The sequence below is a fragment of the Alligator mississippiensis genome, chromosome 4 (genome assembly GCF_030867095.1).
Source record: "Alligator mississippiensis isolate rAllMis1 chromosome 4, rAllMis1, whole genome shotgun sequence".
Taxonomy (NCBI): domain Eukaryota; kingdom Metazoa; phylum Chordata; order Crocodylia; family Alligatoridae; genus Alligator; species Alligator mississippiensis.
Window position 1 is genome coordinate 150,867,688 of NC_081827.1, and position 8,963 is coordinate 150,876,650.

Sequence of the window (8,963 nt, forward strand, 5' to 3'; positions counted from 1 at the left end):
ATAGAGAAGACAGGAGATTTGTAGATTAAGGGAATATTGGAGCCTCTTAAAGAGTCCCTGATTTCCATCATGTAAGAAAAGGACCTAATCCTGCATGTCTTATTCAGCACAACAACCCTAATAGCACCTCACCAGTGGGTGAGATTTAGTGACAGGAATAAGGTTTTTCTGAGCATGCCCTTCCTTTCAAACAGGTTTTAGATCAGAATTGTCAACAGTGTCTGGGGACATTACTATCAGTGGGGAAAATTACAACAAAAGCCATAGGCTTTGTTCATATTGATGGAAAATGATTGAGGAAACAGATTGCTGGAGAAAACAGCTCCGGCAGCCTTTTGTCTTACTGGGCCAGGGGGCCTGAGTGGGGCTGTCACTGTAGGAGGAGAGAAGTCTGCAGGAAGGACCGAAGGCAGCTGAAGAAAGGCTGTGAGAGAGCAGAGAGCCAGGAATCACTGCCACTTCAGCAGAGAGCTGTGCATCAAGGGAAGGAAGACACCTGCAGCCAGTCAAGGGACAACTGCCTAGTATAGACTGGCTCTAGCACTGGCAGCCAGGAGGCCAGCGAGCTACTGATGAGCTAAGAACCAAGGCAGACAGGTAGGGAACCAAGAAGTAAGGGCTGCAAACTGATGAGCTAAGCCCTAGCTGGGAAAGCAGGTAACTCTTAGACCCAGGAAGGGAACAGCTGAGAGAGGCTGCAGGTGGGCAGGGCTTAGGAGGCACAACGAGCCAGTGCCTGAGAGCAAATAGGCAATGGGGGCCTGTAAGCATCCAGGTAGGAGATCCCAAGCAGGAAGCCTGCAGGGGAGTGGTGGCTGAACTGGGAAGCTGCTCTGAGCTACCAGTAAGGCTCTCTTGCTGGGGCAGCATAGAGGCCAAGTTACTGGAAGGCTCTTTCATATAGCCAGCACATTGTGGTTTATTTTGGGAGTCATCACAGGGTTTGTTTTGTGGTATAAGCAGGGGGCTCGCTCTTTTGTTGTATTTAAAGCAGTGGTTTGGGTTTGGGAATACAGGGGAGGTTTTGGAGGTCCCATTAGTGCCTGAGGGGAATGTGTGGCTGCCTTGAGTGGGGCAGGGGCCAGGATCAGGGTACTGATGAGGCCAGAGGGCCAGGAGCTCAGGCAGGCTGGAGGCAGGGGCCACAGAGCCCAACATTGCCCTGCCTGTCCCCCCATCTCAAGGCACACTGTGCCCCAGCCCCCTTCTCCAAGGGCGGCTGGGGCACAGGGTGCCTCAGTACAGGGGCTCCAGCTGCTTCATCGGTGAATCCAAGTGCTGAGGCACATGGAGAAAGGGGAGCACCAGCCCAGGGCTGCCTGCTCCTGTCTCGCAGCACACAGCCATAGAGCGGCCGGCTGGGGTGCAAGGTGCCTCAGTGCACGGGCTCCAACAGCTCATGGAGAAGGGAAGCAGGGAGCCCTGGGCTGCCTGCTCCCATCTCCACGTGCTGCTCCCTGGCTGGTTGGGGCACTGTCTGCTGGCTAGCCCCCACACCGAGGCACCCGGTGCCCCAGCCAGGCCCCCTGCACTACATGGAGCAGTACAACAGTGTGTTCTGCTGTAAAGCAGAGGAGCAGGAGCATGCACTGTGGCACAATGTACCGGCAAAAAATTGTTCTGCTACTATTTGTACTGCTGAAAACATGCTCTTGCTTGTGCTGACATGGCCCTTGTGTCCAAAAGGTGGTCTTATTGCGGGATTTGTTTTAACTGACCTGAGAGAGAAGCATTTGTTAGTGAGAGCCCTGGCTCCTCTTGGGGCTTTGCCAATGTGACTATTTGGGCAGAATCTATGGAGTGCAAAATACTGTTATTTTTTCTGGTATATAATACTCTGATTTCTCTTCAGATCGCATAAATCTTTTGCCTTTTACTAAAGATTTCTATTGTACATAATACCTACATGTCAACTATGAGGGGGTTTCAGAAACTAATGGCTAAATGCGTGCCCATGGTGTATGTCTGTGACAAAGCAGGGAAATAGAGAGCAGCAGGAAATACTGATGGCAGCGCACAAAATATTTTTATTTCAAAATTGCCGTTAGTTTCTGAAACACCTTTGTACATTTATGGCAGGGTCCAGAGCTGGGATCCATACCTATTTGCATTTGGATAACTTCACAGCACAAGGGGGTAGCAGCACAGGCTCTGGGATGGCGATATTTCTACTGCAGAGAGGTTTGTAGGATTTTAAGGACAAGTCACCTGAACAAACGACTCCAACATCCTCAGCGATTCCTGCCAGCTCTGTCTCAGACAGGCTCGTGTTGCTCGTGTTGCAGAGTGTCAGACGAGACTCATTTCCTGAGCACTGGACACGTCTCAGCCCAACAAGGCCTGTCCCTCGTTCAGACTTCACGGGGTTATAGGCTTTCCTGGCGTCGCCACACTGGAGGTGCCTGCATACCACTTTGGCATCATTTATGTCCCACTGATCATCCAGGACTCTGCCCCACGCACCACCGAGGGAAATCTCGACTCGCCCATCGCACCGGCTCTCTCCATTCAGCAGTCTGAGGGATTCAGAGTCACCTGGGCCCAGGAGAGATGGGAAATGCACTGAAAACCCCAGGATATATTATCTACCACGCTAGACTCAGGGAAGTACAGCCAGGTGCCTCTAGATGAGCAGGAAGGCTGCTCTGACACACTGTAATTACAGTGCATCTGAGCAGATTTGATTAATTGAGTCTGGTGGAGTGTGGTAATTACCGCGCTCCAGCAGCCTTCTGCATCTTGTATATCAGTGTCCCCATGCTTCAAAATGGTGGAAGGGCACTTTATCTAAACCTCATTCAATAAGCTTTAGATAAAGCATTCCTGCTGCCATTTTGAAGGGCAGGGGCACTGATACATGAGATGCTTTCGGTGCTTTAATTAGAGAAGCTCTCAGAGCCAGTCTAATTGAGGTGACCCCCCAACCCAAGCAAATGTATAAATGCCTTAAGTGTCTAAATAATTGGATCCATGGGAAAGGGCAGTCAGTGCACTGCAATAATGCAAGGACTTGCCTCTGTCACGGAGCCTTATCTGAACAAGTAACAGCTGTTCCTGGGGGCCGGAGCACTGTTTCTTGAGCACACCGCAGGCACCCATGCTAAGCAGAGCTTCAGAGCAAGGGAGTGAGGGGCAGTATGCCAGTGGCAGGGAAAGTCTGGTGAGGGCTAGAAAAACATCTAATGAGGTCAACAGCTCTGACACTGCTTACCCCAAGACTCTCCCCTGCAGTAGCGCCTGCATGGATCTGTCCTCAGCAAACACAAGGACACTCCACTAGGGGCAACCCCAGGGAAGAAACTTAGCCAACGCAACACAGCGTGTATTTGGGCTGGGGAGAGGCAAAGCCTACTGTGTAAAGTAGCACTGTCCTTCCTCAGCTGTAAGAGCAGCCTCTCACTCTCTGCTGTCCTGGACTTCATTCAAAACCTATCCAGCAGCTGCTGAAAAGCCTCAGGCAGGTGTCTATAGGGGTGTGATCTCAGGGCCTGGGTACAGCATCCCTACATTTCAGTATCACTTATGGCTTGAGTGTATCTGAGTATGAAGAAAGGATGGTCCAAGCCCTTTCTCCATTGCACTATATCAAACAGGGGAGGAGACAGGAAGTGCCTGGGGAGAAGTTTCCTCTCTAATAAATATCTGCATCTGCTCCCCTGCTCCCTACAGCATATACAGCAGGCAGAGATGCTGGGAGCACAGTTCCCCTGTCCTGCAGAGCATCAGATACTTCAGCAGTGGTCCATCTCCTGCATGTGGATGGGAAAATATGGTGATATGAAAAAAGAACAAATCAATGAGTTGGAGCAGACTCGATTAAGCAAGTCTGCTGGAGGGTTCAAACTAGATCGCTCTAGCACACTGCAGCATCTCATGTATTCAGCATCCTGTGTTTCAAAATGGCAGTGGGGGCTTTAACTAAACTCATCAATTGAGTTTAAGTTAAAGCACTCCTGCTGCAGTTTGGAAGTGTGGGATGCTGAATACATGAGACACCGTAGCATTTTAATTTAGACTGGCTCCCAAGAGCTGTTCTAATTAAAATGCCCCTCCTACCCTCCACCTTGGAGTACATGTATAGGTACCGTATGTTTTGTTCCTGTTTCAGGAAAGAAAAACCGATCATTTATCCAGCCTGAAATAGCTCTGTCCCTATCCTTTTATTTCCCCCCACATTTAGCTATTTTTTAATTAAGTTATTTGAGAATTTGGAGGGGAAATCTCTACATTCCTTCTTTAGTAAGATGCCATTGTCTGATCCCTCCTCCTAGCAGCGATGTAACTAGGGTGGGGAAAGCAAAGCAGCCGCCCTGCTTGCAGACCTGTGAGGAGGGCCTTGAACAAGAAAGAGCTTTGCAGTGGTGGCACAAATCACATTAGTTGCAACCTGAAGACACTCCTGTCCTTCTCTGTGGCAGTTGCCCTGAGTGCCTGGCATCATCATTATGCCTTTGCATTCTGGCCCCTGCCTCAAACAAACAAATGAAAAATGCCTCCCTAGGAAGCTACTGGCCCACTCTAAGGACAAGTCCAAGCTGTGGAGTGGAAAGATCCCAGCCGTGGGAGTGCTTGCTCTGGAAGTGTTTTGAGAAATGACACACACGTGTGGGATCCACAGACTGAAATAAGAGCAGCCCACCTAGATTCCCCAGGTAGGTGAGGCTGTAACTGGGAAACAGCAGACACTAGAGGCAGATCTGGCCAGAACTTTGTCAAGGAGTTGTTGTTGGTTTTTTTTGTTTTGTTTTCCATCAGAACACCATTTTTTTTTCAGAAAGAAATATTTTTCAAAGAAACCACTGGGTCTGGTTACCTGTGAATTTATAATATTTATTCTTGTAGAGTATAGCTGTTCAAGGAGGAGAGACTGACTCCCCAAGCCAAAGATTAAAGCACTCTCTGGGAAAGGGAAGACCCTAGTCCAGTGCAAGCAGAGCTGAGACTTAAGCTGGTGTCTCTACCCCAGTACGAGACTCTCTCCAGAGACCAGTGGATGTTACTGGGGTTCACAGATGCTTTTTCTATAAGAAATGTAAACAGCTCAGGTCTGGTGCTGATCAGGAATGAAAGGAAATCCTGAAATCTTGTTTCACTTGTGTCACAACTGCCCTGGGTGCCTGCTCCTGTGAGGGGTGCAACGGGATGGAGGATGCAGCAGCTCAGCAGCTAGTGCAGGAGTGGGCAAAATGGTGGATCTGGCCAGCAGCTGGACTACATTTTCCAGCACCCCCTGCCTGCGCGGCTGTGGCTGGTTTCTAGCGAATCCCTGGCAGGAGCTGCGCTGTGCTAGTGGGGGGCCAGGGTTTCCATTGAGACCGGCTCCAGCAGCACAGCAGGGTGTGGAGATGCCCCGGGACTGGGCTGGGATCTTGCAGTGGTGACAGCATGGTCTGGAGCTGGGGCAGAGCCACAACCTGTAGCCTGCACGCTCCAGGCAGGGGTGTGCAAGCAGCAGATCGTGGCTCTGCCCTGCATCCTTGCAGCGGTGACAGCCCGGTCCAGAGCCAGGGTGAAGCATGCAGGCTGCAGATTGGACTGCTGCCCTGGCTCCAGACCACGCTGCCACCCCTGCAAGATCCCAACCTGGTCCTGGAGCAGCTCCCTGCCCCTCCACCTGCCCTGCCAGCACTGCTGGGGGTGGTCTGCATGGAAACCCTGGCCCTGTGCTATCACAATATGTGAACTATCCATGGAAACCAGCCCCAGCCACATGGGCAGGGGCTGCTGGGAAATGGAGTCCACTGCCACCCAGATCCAGGCCACAGACTTGACTTTTCCTTCCTCAACCTAGAGTGACCTTGAGAACTGAGCAACCTGCTGTGCAAAGTGAGAGGCAAGCGCTCCTTTTCATCTTGTTCAGTCTTAGTCTCCTTCATGGGGAATTGGTCTCCAAGCAGTAGGAAAAGTTTCTGAGGTTCCTTCTGAGGATCTAGGAGTTTCCCAGATAATAACTATATTCTAGCTAAACAATCCTTCAGTTTGGGTCGACTTCACCCTTCCCTGGCAGAGGCTTGAGAGTCCCCTGAGTACCTCACCATGAGGAGTAGGTGTAACTAACTCTGTATCGTCCCTGCACTTACCTGAGCAAATCACGCCAGCATCACTGTCCTGTGAACACGGAGAGGCCCCCAGCCTGGTAACAGGGCAGTGCCACAGATGGAGTTCAGTCCCATTACAGTGAAATGTGTCTTTCCAGACAGTGCCAGTTCCCTTCCCAAAATGCCCTCCTCGTGGAGCGGACACAGCGACTCCGCAGTCGAGCTGACGACAGAGAACGTGGGCATCGGATAAATCCCAGCGCGAGTCGCAGAGGGTGCCCCAGGCACTGAGCACCAGGACCTCCACTCTCCCCGAGCACCGTGTGCTGCCATTCACCAGAGGAGAGGAGATGAATAGCCCATGTGCCAGTCTACACCAAGCATGTACAGAAGGGAATGGGAAGTTGATTCCTTCCTCCTTGTCTTGGATTGTTTTAGGTTTACCATGAGCTGATCCCAGTCATTATTCCCTTCACAGTTAGGTTGCGGGCAAGAGCCCCATGTAGCACCCTGTAAAAGGAGGTGTATTTTTAGAATACATCAGCAGCTGCACAGTACCTGCCCATGAGTCAGAATATAACCTTTGTTATTATGAAGCCTAATGAGGGACAAGACCACAGTGAACAAGATGTGAACTATCACCCGTTACCCTTTATCATCAAGTAACTGTGTGTAAACAAGTATTTTCTGTGAAGCAGCTGACATGCAGTGCCCTCCCTCTCCACCTCCCTCCAAGTTTTCCTGCAAGGCAGTTAGTTGATTTTATAGCTTTTTAGTGACACATCCTCATCTAGAGCACACATACATAGTATTTTAGACATGGTATTGAATACTTACTTGAGCATATGACACCAACATCATTTCCATGCAAACACGATTGATCCACGTATGGTGTCCTGGGGCAATAAAGGAAACTGAGTGCAGAGGACACTGGCAGCCTTGAGATCAAAGTGGGAATCACAGATGCTTCCCCAGGTGTCTCCCTGTTTTATCTCAACACGTCCTACACAGGTTCCAGGCCCTCCAACCAGACGGGCTTGATGACCTAGATTGTCAACAAAGGCTATTCAAAGTGCTAGTTTAGGCCTGGACGCCCCTCCCTGAGAGGTCTTTGTTTAAGAGCTCATTGTCGGGGGTGCTGATGAGGCAGAGCAGTGTGGGCCCAGTGCTGTCAGGGACTCCGAGCAGGCAGGCCAGCCTGAGCCAAGTTCCACAGCAGCCACACCTGCAGCAAACCACAGCTAATAAAATCTGCCCTAAGGTAGGAGCGACAGGTATATGGGTTGGCTGCTGGGAGCGCCAGCTATCCATGTAGCACCAGCTGGGGCCATGGGTCTGTATGCTGGGGCAAACCTCCTGGTTACTAACTGTTTTGACCCTCTGCCTGGCACTCCCCGCCCTGTTTTTTCATGATTTGTCCCAAGAACTCAGTTGTCCCCTTTTTCTGTAGCCTCACCGACTAAGGGAGGCCAATGAGAGACTTGGTGGGCTGTGCACACATTTTAAAGGTGGACAAATAGGTCTGCTTTCTAACCCTGCTTTTCAGCTTATTTCTGGACTGCAGCTTTGGATTTCCCTGCATTTCTGTTTCCTAGCTCCTGAACCTGGTTTAACTCTGCTTTTGGACTTTTCCCTGTGGATTGCTGCCCAGATTGGTATTTCACATTTGACCCCAGGATCCTGAACCTGGACTGTGTCATGGACTCTTTCTAGATCTTTCTCTGGCTTTGGTATATGCTTCCCACTCTTTGATGCAGCTCTAGGCCCTATTTACCCTTGGTGGCTGTGTTGGAGCGAGCATGGACGGGAGGGAAAAAAACAGAGAGCACCGCTTCTGGAGCCGTTACCATACAAGGGTTGAAGCTCTGAGAGAGAAGCGGAGCAGCGGGATGCGAGGTCCAAATGAGAGGAAGTAGGAAGAGAGAGAAGAGAGGGCAATGAAGGAGGATCCCCCGAAACATCTGCAGATTTAATTTGGTTGATGAGAGCAATGGCATAGTTGAACACAGTGTTCAGGTTTCTGTGGGCATGTCTACACAAGTTGTTTCTTGTTCAGCTAATTAGCTACACAGTGAAACATCACCATCTACACATGCCATGCTATTAGGGCAGAGGAAACTATTTAACTCTGCCACAGGAAAGTGCTTTTAAATATAAATAGATTCATAGATTCAGATTGTAGAGTCAGAAGGGACCACAGTGGATCATCGTGTCCGACCCCCTGCCCCTGGCAGGAAAGAGGAACAAGGTCAGATGACCCCAGCCAGGTGACTATCTAGCTTCCTCTTGAAGACCACCAAGCTAGGTGATAGCACCACCTCTCTTGGAAGCCCATTCCAGATCCTGGTCACCCTTACTGTGAAAAATGTCTTCCTAATATCTAACTTAAATCCACTCTCAACTAGTTTACACCTGTTATTACTAGTCACTCCCTGGGGCAACTTAGTAAACAGTGCTTCCCTTATTCCCCATAGACCTCCCCTAATAACTTTATAGGCAGCCACAAGTTCTCCTCTCAGCCGTCTCTTGTGAAAGCTGAAGAGATTCAGCTCTCTCAACCTCCCCCCATAGGGTCTATCACGAAGGCCACTAACTATGCGAGTGGCCCTCCTCTGGACCCTCTCCAGATTCCCCATGTCCCTCTTGAAGTGTGGCACCCAAAACTGGACACAGTACTCCAACTGTGGCCTGACCAGTGCCGCATAGAGGGGGAGCATCGCCTTCTTTGATCTATTAGTCATGCACCTGCTAATGCACGACAAGGTGCGATTGGCTTTGTTGATAGCCTCATTACACTGCCGGCTCATGTTCATCTTGGAGTCAATTATGACTCCAAGATCCCTCTCTGCCTCTGAGCTGCTGAGAAGGACACTCCCTAACCTATAGGTGTGCTGGGGTTCCTCCTTCCCAGGTGGAGTACCTTAC

The 8,963-nt window shown here is 50.4% G+C and overlaps 1 pseudogene; it reads right to left on the bottom strand.

The window, feature by feature from the left end:
- Window positions 1–6,883, bottom strand: part of LOC132250072 (scavenger receptor cysteine-rich type 1 protein M130-like) — a 28,521-nt pseudogene extending 21,638 nt beyond the window's left edge.
- Window positions 6,884–8,963: the final 2,080 nt, after the last annotated feature.